Raw genomic sequence first — 14,396 nt, forward strand, 5'->3', positions numbered from 1 at the left:
ATTTGTCACACAATCAAACAAAAAAACCCAACCCAGTTATTATTCATTGAGCTCTGCATATTCATTCAGTTTTTAGGCTAGATCCTCCATTCCTTTCTGGCCACCAAGATAGTTTTCATAGTTGTAACTTTCCCCTTACACAGGGAAAGCCTGGAGTGATGTTCAAGTGGCATAGCTGGCTGGCCTTAGACCTGTCTCCCCCACCCCAACACAGCTTAAAGAGTGCTCGGATGAGGGGACGCAGCACGACTGTGCTCTAACATAGTCTAGCCCAGTGGTTTTCAAACTTCTTTTCTCATGACTCAGTTGAAGAAAATTGTTGAGGCTGTGACTGAATGTAATTTGACTAGAGTATGAGCTCTATGGTGAGGCTGAGGAGGAGAGCTTTGGGTTGTAGAAGGGGACTCCTTTTGGGGGTGGGGCAGGAGTACCTGGAGCGACTCCCAATACAGGGGGGATGCTAAGGCAGCTTCCTGCCCGTCCCGGCCCTACAGACTCTGCTGTGCCACAGAAGCAGCCAGCAGCAGGTTTCCAGCCAGTGGGAATGTGGAGCTAGTGCTCAGGGCAGGGGCAGTGCATGTAACCCTGTGTGCTCTCCTCCTCCCCTTTACTAGGAGCCGGGCCTGCTGCTGGCCACTTCTGGGATGCAGTGTCAGGATGGGTAGGAAAACCCCATGTCTAGCTACCTGCATGGGCTGAGGTGCGGGGGGCAGGAGGGGGGAGAGGAGGATTGCAACAAGGCACAAGGTGGAAAAGCCCCGAGGCTGCTTTTTAGTAGGCAGCGGGTTTAAAACAAGTTTTTCTTCACTCAGCACACAGTCAACCTGTGGAACTCCTTGCCAGAGGATACAGTGAAGGCTAGAACTTTAACAGGGTTCAAAAAAAGAGCTAGATAGATTCATGGTGGTTAGGCCCATCAATGGCTATTAGCCAGGATGGGTCGGAATGGTGTCCCTAGCCTCTGTTTTTCTGGAGGTGGGTGACAGGGGAGGGATCACGTGAGGATTACCTGTTGTGTTCCCTCCCTCTGGGGCACCTGGTATTGGCCAGTTGGCAGACAGGATACTGGTCTAGATGGACTGCTGGTCTGACCCAGTATGGCTGTTCTTATGCTTTGCGTTGAGCAAGCTAATGATCTGGCCCTGGAAAGTTTGGAGTGTAAAGGCTGAATTCAACTACCTGTGTACTCAGTCATGATCCTGGGTTGAAGTCGTGTTTAATCATCGCCACTTCTGCACTCCCCAGTTCTTGCAGGAGTTGGCCGTGTAAGGTCCTGTCAATGGGTCCTCATGTGCTTAAAGTTAAGCAGGTGCTCAAATGCCATACTCGATTGGGCCAGAGGGCAAGGTCAGTCATTTTGCTCAGTGCACACTGAATGAAGTGGGTAGTGAATAAAACGGGGGTTCTGCTGATTCTATCTGCAATTATCACTGGGTAGTAAATCTGAACTAAATCCACTGATGTCAGGACATCCACTCAGATGACATATCCGTGCAACTGAGAGCACATCTGGGTCTCCGGTGCACAGACTGGATAGCATATAATGAAAGAAACATGGAAGTTTTGCCATTGATTGGAGTGAGAACTGGATAAAGCATAAGATGTGATTCATTCTTTACACTGATTAATATTTTAGGGAGCCAAGGACATCCACTTACCACTAACCTCTCTGTTTCCAGGCTCCAACTGTTCGATTTCCAGCCAGAGAAGCAGATGTCTCCATCTGTCGGTGATTCACATTATCACGTGATAAATATCTTAAGCCAGAATGACTCTTTGATTTAGGTTTACACCTTTGAGACCTTTGTGTGTCTTCTCTCATCCCAATTCTAGAAATTTCATGTAGCAGGACAGAAAATTGTGACTTGATGTGACACACTAAAACCACTGCATGTTAGGTATGGTTCATTTTCAACCTTGGCATGCTACTGGGTTTTAATGGCTTATTACGGTGCTATTGAAAATCGTTACTTTTTTCATTTGGATAGAAATTTATCATATACAGCAGCACAATTAGTCATCTTGATAGAGCTATGCTGTTTCTTGATCCATTATGTATAATTATGTGACCTTCTCAGATTCTGTGCTTATTCTTTTACATACTTGTTTGAGGGTTAGATATGAAGTGTTGTTGCTGCTGCTGCTGCTGCTGGTTTGTTTGTTTGTTAGTTTGTTTGTTTGTTTTGGGGGGAGAGCTATTCTCTTGAGGAAACCCAGGAAGTTTCATTTATTTGAAAGGATTTTAAAGCACACACTGTATGCCTTCAGTGTCTTTGTACTTTAAGGGCCACATTTTCGAACTGGATATACATTCGTTTACATGAGTAAAACTAGCATTTGCAAATGAACATTGGAGAAATCCAATTTAAAATCACACACACACAGCATTTTGCCTTTGTGAATGTGGCTCTGTGCATGAGATGGGGCAAATGTAGTTCTACATTTGCAAGTTCAGTGGCCAGTCTTGGAAAACTGATCCCTAAGAATTACTGCTCCTCAAAAGCCATAGGGCAGGGTTTTCAAAAGTGACCATTGCTAGGTTAACTCTACTCCTCTTGAACTCTATGTACAAATTCCCATTGAGTTCCCTGGGAATAGACTCAGGCCAGAACTGAGGACCTTAAAAATATCAGTGTGATGGGGCGTCTGCCCCGCACTGGCCTAGAAAGGGTTAAATCCAGCCCTGGAAGAGGGCTGAGATAGTGGATCCTGCAGATGAGGCAGATACAGCCAATTAGGGCCCAGCTGGGGCTGTACAAATAAGAGCTCCTGGAATGGAGGAAAACTCACTCACTCTTGCTCCAGATAGAGTCTTCCTGACACAGGGCAGTGCTAGGGAAAGGCAGGCAGGGCTGGGGAGCTCTGGTTTGACCCAACTCCCAAGCTGCAGGGCCTGAGAGAAGGCCTGAGGCTTCCAGGGCTGTAGAGTGGCAGCCAGAGCAGCAGCAGCAGGCAGCAGATCCACCCCCTTGCCAGTGATGAGTGGCCATGTCATACTGCAGTTTGCCCCAAGGCAGGGGCTGGATGCTGACTGGCAGTGGGTCCATGAGGCAGGGTGAGTATAAGAGATTGGGGGTCCCCTGAGGCTGAGGACCCCAGAGTGTGGGGGCACTGTGGCAGGGCAGTGCCCATGGAGGGAGGGTGCCATGGTCTGGAAGGGAGGCAGCTTCCAATGTAAGGCAGAACCATTAACACATAATCAGGCAGCTGTAGGTGAAACCCCTTATGGAAGGAGGCACTCCAGGGCTGAATTGAGCTAATTCTCGCTTGCCCAGCAGAGGCACCGTGCCGATGAGTCACACTGCATTACAGTCCCCTGTAGTTTTGTAGACTATCAACATGCATCCTCACCTCCGTATAATAACACTGTTTAACTCTGGGATTAATTTTAAATATATCATCCTCTAACATTTACTATCCTGTTAGAATATTTGTGCTTAGACCTCAATTTCCAGCTCTGATCTCTAAGTCTATATGACAACGGTTTGGTTTTTTTTGGCTGATGTACGTGTTTTGGTAAGGCAATATGTGATTGCAGAGCCTAAAAAAGGAGGCTGTTGGACTGAAACCAACATAAATCCAGTTTTAAAGGCTTTTATCTTCAAATGATGCACAAAAATAAAGCGCAAGGCATTCCATTGATTAAAGGTTATTTAGCATGTCTGAACGGCTTTCCAAAAAAGCCAAGCATCTGAAACTTTGCAGCGTTTCTGTAAGCCTGCATTGATGTTCCTAACATGATTTTTATTAATGTTTAAGCAAAGGAAATTGTCCCAGTGGAAAGCAGAGAGACAATAAACATCCTTTGCCGAGACATCAGTTGATAATGCTGTTTGGATGGCCTTTGGGAAGCCCAGAACAACAACAACAACAAAGCCCTTGTGCTAATTAGTTTAGATTAGGTCATACTCCATCCTGGCATCCCTAGAACTGTCTGAGGGGAATGCTGTAATGCTTTCTGGCTGTATTAGGTTGAGATGAGAGAGATTCCTAGTTCGTTCTCTCCTGAACACAGACTTTACCCAGCTCACCCACTGTGCAATCAGCCAAGCCACTGAACTGTTCACATAACTCACCACATTCAAACGTTTATATTCTGCAGTGGCCTCCTTACTAATTAAAGGGTCAGGCCACAGCAGATAGCTTTCACTTGTGGAATGCTCCAAGCAGAAATATGTCATTCAAACACTTAGGGAGTAAAAGTTTTAAACGAAGAGAAAAAAAATCTACTCAAGATTTTTGCTTCATGAGCTTCTAAAGCAACGTTCTAATATTAGAGAAGATGATTGCATTAAAGTTTTCTTCTCCTTAGCATGCATTGCTGCCTTTTTTTTCCCACATAAAGCTTGTTATTTTCCAATAGGAGAGGGGGCAGGGAAGGCATTACAGATAGGGATTATGTTAAGAAAAGTGGCCAGCTTTGGCATTGACTAGCATGGCAAGATTGAACTGGAACTGCGGAATCTGGCTTTTGTGATGTAGTGCAGTGTAATTTAAGACCATGACAATCACTCGCGGTTTTACACGTTGTAATAAACGCGTGCGTGCGGCGAGTACATTTTAGGAGCATCTGATACGTGGAAAGTATGAATAGGATATTAGGCTCTTTTAATTGCTCAATAGTTGGTGGTATTTTAAAATGGCATCTCAGGGGTTGTTTAACAATCTCCTTCTTAGTTCAGCAGCGAGTACTGAGGTACTGAAAGCTATTCAGAGGCGGAAAGCATTGAGATTTTAATATTTATGTATGCTAGTAAAACGCACCATTTTTTTTCACAGTAGCATGTATTATATTATATTACTCTTATTAGGCTATTTGAAGTGACTGTCCTAAAGTAATTGCAAGTATGTTGGCCCAGATTCCCTCTATATTAAGAGCTCATTGGTGCAGTCAACAATGGAGCAGCATCTCTCCGATTCACAAGCCACATCTACCGGAGCCCTCCTGTAAGTTAGAGCAGCTTTGGGGCTGCTCTAACTTGCACCAGGTGACTAAAGTGCCTTGGAGACCAAATAAGAGTTGGCAGAATGCAGCTGTGTTCCTTCCCATGCCCTCTCCCTATAAAGATGTATGTGGTATAGTAACTGCCCCCAGAAAGCTCCCCATCATGGGCCATATCACTCCCCTACCCCATGTGCAGGCTGAGTGGTGGGGATTAGAGGGAGAGGATATGGACCTTTGAGTATAATTCTGCTCCACATTTATTAGATGACCCCCTTCTCATCGGCCGTCTTTGCGTATAATGAAATAATCATGAATGGTAGAAAAGAAATACAGCAGCAGCACAATGTGACCTTAGCTGTTTGTGGGTTTGGTTTTTTTAAGGAATCCATTCATAGTGTAGAAGCTTCATTGAACCCAACTTGAATCGTATTTGTATTCTGTAAATGGATATGATAGGAGCTCAGTTGACAATACAGCAGCTGAGACGTATGTTATTTACTCTGCTGTGCAAACTCCATCAGAATTGTAATGGGCTGAGAAGCGAAAAGTGCAGACTCAGTGGTAGGATTTGCCTCAGTGACATTGCATCAATCTTCCTCAGTGCCCAAAGGCATTCCTCAATGTACAGTGCTTTCATGTGTGCAGCCAAACTTTGCATGCCGTCCATTTGAAAACACTATTTAGAGCACAGCTTAGTCTTTGCACACAGATTAAAAAGGATTCTGACAATTACATATTTAATTATCTCCAAATTTAAAAAAATTGTTTGAGGCGAGTATGGTTGCATATACTTTGAGCTAGGAGAAAGACTTATCCTTGTATCCATGGAGAGCAAAGATGGCACCCAACCAAAATCTACCTATTTAGTGGCTCAAGGAGCTCTACTCTCTTGACTGAAAAACACATGATCTGCTTTCATAACTGTGTTTGCCAGAAGCCTGCACTTGTCACATAATAAATTTGCCAGGCTAAGAAGCTTTTAGGGTCAAATCCTGGCCCCACTGAAGTTAATGGTAAAACTCCCACTTATTTCTATGAGACACGGATTTGACTCCTACTCATCATGACAAAAACAACATATGCTGACTCAGGAAGAGGACTCCAATGGACTCAGACTAGGAAACTTGAAGATCTAGAGTTTGCAGATGACTTAGCCCCACTTGCAGACAAATTAGAGCATATGCAAGAGAAGACAGATGCCCTATGGGAAACAGCTGAGCGAGTGGGCCTCAAGATTAGTCAAGAGAAGACCAAGGTGATGCGCATTAACAACAGACAGGAAGGTGAAATTACAACTGAAGGAAAAACAGTGCAATAGGTAGATCAGTTTGTATACTTGGGGAGTGTTCTCAGCAAGAATGGGGCAGCTGAAGGGTATGTCTAGACTACATGGCTCCGTCGACGGAGCCATGTAGATGAGTTTACTAGACATAGGAAAGTGAAGCGGCGATTTAAATAATCGCCGCTTCATTTACATGAAAACGGCCGCCGCGCTGTGCCGATCAGCTGCTTAGCAGCACAGCGGGGCAGTCAGGACGCACTGCGGTCGACAAGGGAAGCCTTTGTCAACTTCTCTGATTCACGAGGCATACCGGAGCGGTCAACAAAGGCTTCCCTTGTCGACTGCGGCGCGTCCTGATTGCCCCGCTGTGCCGCCAAACAGCTGATTGGCACAGCGCGGCGGCCGTTTTCATGTAAATGAAGTGGTGATTATTTAAATTGCTGCTTCATTTTCCTATGTCTAGTAAACTCATCTACATGGCTCCATCAACGGAGCTATGTAGTCTAGACATACCCAAAGAGGACATCAGTGCAAGAATAAGAAAGGCGCAACAAGCTTTTGCCATACTACCAGTACAACAAGCTTTTGTACCAGTCTGGGGTACAAGAGCCATTTCAATAAGAACTAAACTACGTATTTTCAATTCCAATGTGAAATCAGTGCTTCTGTATGGCTTGGAAGTGTGGCACGTTGTCCAGAGCAACACTAAAAGAATTCAGACGTTTGTCAATAAATGACAATAAATGTCAATAAAGGATAGAGTGCTAAATGAAACTTTGGCGTATGTCTACACTACAAAGTTAATTTAATTCGAACTAATGGCTGTTAGTTCGAATTAACTTTAATAGCGGCTATACATACAAACCACTACCGGTAGTTCAAATTTAAATCGAACTAGTGGTGCGCTTAATTTGAACTAGGTAAACCTCATTCTACGAGGAGTAACACTTAGTTCGAATTAAGTAGTTTGAATTAAGGGCTGTGTAGCCACTTAATTCAAACTAGTTGGAGGCTAGCCCTTCCCAGCTTGCCCTGGTGGCCACTCTGGGCCAAACCAGGGAAACTTTTCTGCCCCCCTCCCCTCCTGGCTCTGGAGCCCTTAAAGGGGCACGGTCTGGCTACAGTGCTTGTGCCAGTTGCAAGCCTGCCAGCACCCATCCAGCAGACCCTGCAGCTGGCATGGCATGAGCCAGTCACCCGCTGCCAACCAGTCCTCTGCCTCTTCCCAGGACCAGGCTGGCGGCTCCCAGGAGCCTGCCCAGAGCCACAAGAGGCGGGTGCCCGCCTGGTCTAGTGCGGAGATTATGGACCTCATCGAGGTTTGGGGAGAGGCCTCCAGCGTCCACGATCTCTGCACTAGGCACAGGACTGGGGTGGCTCTGCCAGCTCCTCGGGGTGGAAGCTCTCCTGCAGGGCCTCCTGGATCCTGACAGCCCCCCGATTGACCCTCCCGGATGGCAGCCTGTGGCAATTGCAGCTGGGCTGATGTCCGAGTGCTGTGATGTGCCTAGTGTGGGCACTCAGGGCACTCCAAGTCAGGACTGCTTTGCTGTCCCTCATGGAGGTAGGCAAGCAAGCGGGGAACCCTGAGAACTGTCTGTCCGGAGTGGGGGTCGGGTCCCTTTAAGCACAGCCCTCGGCTAGCCTGAGGCAACAGCTCCATACTTTAAGTCCTAACCTGATGCCCTGCCGGCACTGGTTCCGGCCAGCCTTAACTTCAGTTCAGGGTCCACTCAATGTGGACATGCTATTTCGAATTAGCAAAACTCTAATTCGAATTAGTTTTTGGGTCTAGATGCACTAATTCAAATTAACTTAGTTCAAATTAACTAATTTGAATTAAGTTAGTTCGATAGTGCTGTAGTGTAGACACACCCTTGTGGACCAGAACAAATCAGAAACCAATGGACGTCCAGATTAAGAAAAGAAAATAGCGATGGGCAGGCCACATTCTGCGTAAGGACTGTGAGGCATGTATCACAAGACAAGTGTTAGCATGGAATCCAAACGGAAAGAGGAAAAGGGGACGTCCCAAACAAACATGGCGATGAAGCTGCCTGGATGAAGTAAAAGCAGCTGGCTTAACATGGGATCAAATCAAGACTATCGCTAACCAAGAGATGGAGAATGATAGTGGAGGCCCTATGCTCCATTAAGAGCCCAAAGGACTAATAGATATCGATAGATCATGACAAAAAAAGTGGAAAACACATTGGAAATTAAGAACAAGGATTAAAAAAATTGTGATGGGCAAGAGCTCAGTTTTAGGAGATGATGCCATTTTGGATGAGATGTTTCTTCTAGAAAAAAAATAACAAAAAAGCTGTACTAAATAAGGCTGGTATCCTTAAATTCCATGCTAGCTCTGCATTTTAAAATTGCTATTCTGCCTGATCAAGTGGAATCAGAAGGTCCTTAGAAATTCTCTATTAGTCGGTTCACTGAGATTTGAGGCATCTGGACCCTGGAGTAAAGACTGAATTTATCTTGGCTAGAAGAATTCTCACCATGCGGGATTTTACTTTAACAGCTCTGAAGACTATTCTAGTGATGTGAAATGGTAAAATTACTAAAAGACGATCTTCCTGCTTTCAGAATCAAGGACAAGCCTGAAGTTAAAGAGAATTGAATCAGAATCTTTTTTTAAATTATACTCCTGGGCTGGTGAAGAGGAAAGGTTTACTGATGTGAAAAAACTACTCCATGAGTCTGATGAGCATTTCCTTGATGGTCCTATCCCCTGCTCTTTAAAGTGTTGAGGGTGCTAAATAGGTTAATACTTAGGGAATCGAAGCAAACTCAGGACAAAATTCAGGGGCAGGGATGGGAAACCTTTTTTGGTCTGGGGGCCGCCGACCTACAGAAAAATCAGTCGGGGCCACACACAACTGAGAAGCAGCAAAAAAAGGAAAACTTCCTCACTGACGTGGCCCCTAACCTAGGAGAAAGACACTTCCCACATTCCCCTCGCTCACCAAAGCCTAGCAGGGCCCAGCCTAGTAGATTTTGTGTGCTCCAGCCCCATGGTAGGACAGCAAGGGGGCTGGAACAGCAGCGTGGGCTCCCCAATGCTGGGAGTGGCTCTGAGACTTGGGGAGGCCACATCAGCTTCTGGGCCTGAGATTCGCCAACCCTGATGTAGGGGGTACCTGAAGGGAGCAAAGGAGACGCTATAGGCAGACTTTGTCTATGTCGACACTTGCACATAATCGGCAAAACTTTTGTTGTTCACGGGAGCTCTGCCCACCATGACTGACAACGTATTGCCACAGCAAGTGAAAGTGTGAATGCTGCTTTGTTGACAGGAGTGCTCTACTGCAGACAAAGCAAAACCCCCTTGTTGGGGGGTGGAAGCATTTTGTTGACGAAATAGTGCCAACAAACAGCCTTCTCATGTGCCGACTTTGAGCAGCAGGTCTGCATTGACACAGCCTTGTTGCTAAAAGTTGCACAGAGTGGATACACTCTTTGTAGTGCTGGGCGTTGTGGTACACGCTCAAGTAACTACAGTGTCAAGCTATACTAAGAGTATTTCCTTCGATTTGTTCTTCCAGTATTGAAACGGCCAGCCACTACCAGTTTAAAGGAAGCCCTTGCCATTCGCAGAGGATATGTTCCTCACACCACTGTGAATGGCAACATCTGTGAATCGTAGGAGTAGAGGGAAATGAGACAAGTGTTCCATTACCCCCTGGCAGCCTTGGGAGGGGGCTGACTGCTGTCCCCCCCAGGGCTGCATCCCCCCCCCCCATGCTGGGGAACGGGGTGCAATGGGAGGGGAGATGGCAGGGTGGCGGCAGGAAGGGGCGGGTCTCCTGTATTCTACGTTTCAAGTCACGATATTGAGGACTAGTCTCCTGAGAGTTCCTTAATAAATTGCAATAACTGACTGGCGGGAAGGTTGGAGTGACATCCATGCCTGCGATGGCATTCATCCCCTCCCTGGAGACTGTTAAATCATCCCTACCAGAGACGACTTTTCCCCGGAGCTCAGAAAAAAGGCTCCACTCCAATGAGCACATTTTTTTTCTTTTAGCCTTTGGAAGGGATTAGATTGCACGTAATGGGAAGTATTTGCAAAATAATTTCCCAGGGGAAGACACCCTGATTGCTGTACAGGGGCCGCGACCCCCCCACACTTCAGTTTAGCACATTGAACCCTGTGCTGTACTATCAGCACATACAGGATAGTTGTTCAGGGACAAAATGGAAAAGAAAATTCTCAGCAGAGTAGATCTTACAATACGTTTCCCTCCCCCTTATTTTCTTAGCTGCAGTTAGTTATAACTTATGGGAGAGCAGTGTTGCTTAATTTCCCAAACCCTCACCTCTTCTCCCAGCATGCCGGCATACTCCTGGGCCACAGAATTTATCTCAAGCTCCGGGTAAAGAAGGATTAAACTAAACCCTTTGTCAACCTAATGCTGAACTAAAGCATGTTGGGAAGGAGAATGTCTCCCTCAGAGTCTGCAGGCTGCCTTTTCCTGGCAGCAATCAGAGACCAAAGGCCTGGGATTACCATGGAGACTTCCCCATGGTTATTCCATCCGCTATACATTTGTCAATCGAGCCCTCATTTTATTTCCTTTAAATCATACGTGCCAAACAAAATACTGATGATGGACAGTTCTAGGACGTAACCGACCAACATGGCTCTTCATGGGGGGGTGGATATGAGAGACGGGGGGAGGAAATGCCTGGCCCTGACCACACTCCACCCCCAGAATGCCCCCCGCTTCAGCACAGCTCCCAGGCTTCTGGCTGGGCCCACCCTCCCTTTGTTCCAGGGTTGAGGACACCCCTGTGTGGGACTGGAGACTTAGTCCTGTGGTGGAAGGGGGGGCAATTAGCTCCTGTGGGGGGCGGGGCCTTAGGCAGATGGGGTGGGGCTGGGTACTTGCCTCCCCCAGCCCTATGTTCACCCACCACTCATGTAGCTTTTGTTCTTTCCTGAGGAGGAAGGGATTCGAAGCTCAGAAGCACGGTGCACCAGGTGTGAATATGTCCTTCCGCTCTGCTTGCTTTTAAATGCAGAAGGGATGTTTAAATGGCTCTCTTCGTTAGAGCAAGCTCACAGCTTTCTGAATAAGAGAGAGACGATTCCGTTTTAATAGACAATGCTGGAGCTTACAAGTGAAATCACAAGGCATAGATGGTGTTTTCCTTTAGATCCTGTCTTGACAAATCTTGAATTCTATTCTAGCTTTCCTGGAAGAATTGCTAGGTTGGAGTCAGGCGGGCAGGGGGAGGGAAGGATCGCTAAGGCCAAGTCTACGCACAGCGTTATTTTGGAATAACTGACATTATTCCAGAATAACATAGTCCGCAACTACACAACAAGCAGTTATTTCGACATAATATCAAACTGGAGGACTTCTTACTCTGACTCCTGTCACCCTCATGTTACAAGGAGTAAGGGAAGTGGAAGAAAGAGTGCTCCGACTTGGACTTCCTGCTGTGTAGACAACACCAAAAGCCGAAAGAAGCTATTTCGAGACTGTATAGACGTGTCATCTAGAGGAGGGGTGGCCAACCCACTCTGGGCAAAGACCCAAGATAGCAGTGGATCCAGCGTGAAGAGCAAAACAGCTGTCGAGCAAAAAAAAAAAAAAGGAACTGCCCCCAGTTGCATTAGGTCAGGCAAAAACAAAAAAAGCCCCTTTTTGACAACATTGGGCTTCCACCAGTTGATCTAGGTCAAAGGATTGGTTGAACTAGACAAATATCTAGACAAAGATTTCTTTTTATTCATACAGGTACTGACAGGTGATCCTGACTGGTTTGGCTCTCTGCCTTGGAGCTGCTCCCCGGGAGCCTCCTGCTTGCTGTGCAGGGTAGGGGAGGCAAAAGGGAGAGGCGCTGATGTCAGGGTGTCCCCTCCCCCCACCCTTGTACCTCATCTCCACAGGGTCAGGGGGTCACAACCGGGCTTGGGATAGAGGGAGCTTGCCCGGCAGCTACTCCTATCTCTGAACATGCTCAGCATATTTAACGGGGCAATGTAAATCTCTGTCAATCTGTGTGTGTGTCTGTCACTGACACAAACACACGCTCTCACATTCACCTTCCAACCCAACACATACTTGTGTTCTTACTTTTGTGACTTCTTTTACTTCTTTTCAAAGTGTGTTTGTTTATGTTTCCGACTGCTCTATGCATCTCATAATTTTTATTTCTCTCTTATGCTTAAATGTAATTCTTTGAGTCGGGAGTTTTAAATGCCTAGTCTGTTGTGTCTGGAGTAATTGTCCTTATGTATATAATTTCTATTTCTATATCCCGGTGTTTGGTTTCTACAGGGGTGCACATCTGCACATTCCCTCGATATTGATGCCGTCTGGTGAAAGTGAGTGAGGACTGGGGAGGAGGAGGATGGAGTGAGCAGGGTGGGGCCTCAGAGAAGGGGTGGGGCAAGGGCAGAGCTTCAAAGAAGAGGTGGGGCAAGAAAATTTGCATTTAAAGTAGATCCTGGATTGTTCTTAAATCCAAAAAGTGATCTTGTGCTTAAAAAGGTTGGAGACCACCATCCTATGGGTGAAGCGAAGGAGATAGAGCTAACAGATCCAAATTGTAGCATTGATAAATTGCGTAGACAAATGCTCATCCACGCTCTCATTTGTTATGAAATAAATTCACTATAACCAATATCAGTTAGGTTTATTGTTAGAAGTCAATAATACTATCATACAGGAAGAACGTCTCCAACCTCCAGGAAGCCCTCACATGCAGTGTTGTTGAATTCACTTTACAAAAGGCTGGTTTCCAAAGTTACCCCCCTAAAGCTATCCATTTTATGCCCAGCTCATTTACAGTAAAAAAGAAATGGCGATTAAATCTAATTTGAGATATGCACAGTCAGTCTTCTATCTTGTTTTTCTGCTTCTAGAGTGTCCTGAGAATCTCTTAGTTCTGAACACACACATTCCAGGTACAAAGGGGCACGTAGGTACTCGCCAGATTTGCATTGGTGTAGAACAGTCATCTCTCTGGTTCTTTCTCTTCAAGACTTTCCAAGACTGGTCTGTCAGACAAATACCCCACCTGTTATGATGGTGAAATACCCGTGTGCCCTGATCCTGGCCAGAGAGCGGTTTTTCCCTTTGGGCCTTGCCCTCCCTTTGAGCGACTGTTGTTTAATGGTCTTCAGACCTCCTGCAAAAGAATGGAGGGGACATTCAGAAGAAGAAGCCGCCACCTAGCCTACGGTTTGGGGGCCATGTCTCACAAAGAGCCTCTTAACCATTAGTGTTCCTTTTAATCACTAGGGCTGTGTCTAGACTACACCTCTCTGTAGACAGAGAGATGTAGATTAGGCACGTCGAAATTGCTAATGAAGCAGGGATTTAAATATCTTACGCTTCATTAGCATAAACATGGCTGCCGTTTTTTTCCGAAACGCAGCTTTTTCTAAAAAAACCCGGCAGTCTAGATGCGGCTCTGTCGAAAAAAAACCAAAAAAACCCTTTTTCGAAAGATCCTGTGTTCCTCCAAAAATGAGGTTTATAGGATCTTTCGAAAAAGGGTTTATTTTTTGACAGATCTGCGTCTAGACTGCTGGGATGTTTTTCGAAAAAGCTCTGTTTCGGAAAAAAGTGGCGGCCATGTTTATGCTAATGAAGCTCAGGATATTTAAATCCCTGCTTCATTAGCAATTTCGACATGCCTAATCTACATCTCTCTGTTGACAGAGAGGTGTAGTCTAGGTGGGCAGCGGCTGGTCTGCTGCTCTGGGATTTGCTGATGGGCAGAGCAGTGGAAGAGGCAACAACAGGTGAAAGGGGGGCAGGGCCATCCTTAGGCATATGCAGAATGTGCAGATGCCCCAAATTTGGTAGTGCTCTATGCTGTGCATGCCTACCACTGGTCACAGGCAGTGCCAGCTCCGGCTGCCCCCACTTCCCGGCCCGCCCGCTCTTGTTCTGCTTCCTGGCCCTGCTGGCACAATCCCCTTGCCCTTCCCCCCTGCTTTGATGCCTCCCATCCCCAGTAACCCCAATTCCCTGGCCTCACACCTCCTGCTCTGCCTCCTGGCCCCGGAAGCCCAAATCTCCAGCCCCCTGCTCCAACTCTCAGCGTCTGTGGCCCCCAGTCTCTCACCCCCTGCTCCACCTCCCTGCCCGCAGCTCTGTCAGGCTGCACCACTCCCCTTTCTGCCTGTCCCCCCACCCG

The 14,396-nt window shown here is 46.5% G+C and overlaps 1 protein-coding gene and 1 long non-coding RNA gene across 4 annotated transcripts in view; one reads left to right on the plus strand and one right to left on the minus strand.

Annotated features, from left to right (window-relative positions):
- TAFA1 (TAFA chemokine like family member 1) overlaps window positions 1-14,396 on the plus strand; it is a 408,995-nt gene that overhangs the window by 202,044 nt on the left and 192,555 nt on the right. The window lies entirely within an intron of this gene.
- The window catches only part of LOC142830907 (uncharacterized), a 41,149-nt gene continuing 39,968 nt past the window's right edge, over window positions 13,216-14,396 (minus strand). For all 3 annotated transcript variants that reach the window (XR_012906442.1, XR_012906441.1, XR_012906440.1), the window contains one exon: window positions 13,216-13,379. This is a non-coding gene — a long non-coding RNA (uncharacterized LOC142830907). The remainder of the gene's footprint in view (window positions 13,380-14,396) is intronic.

Source organism: Pelodiscus sinensis, chromosome 11 (genome assembly GCF_049634645.1).
Source record: "Pelodiscus sinensis isolate JC-2024 chromosome 11, ASM4963464v1, whole genome shotgun sequence".
In the NCBI taxonomy this organism is placed as follows: domain Eukaryota; kingdom Metazoa; phylum Chordata; order Testudines; family Trionychidae; genus Pelodiscus; species Pelodiscus sinensis.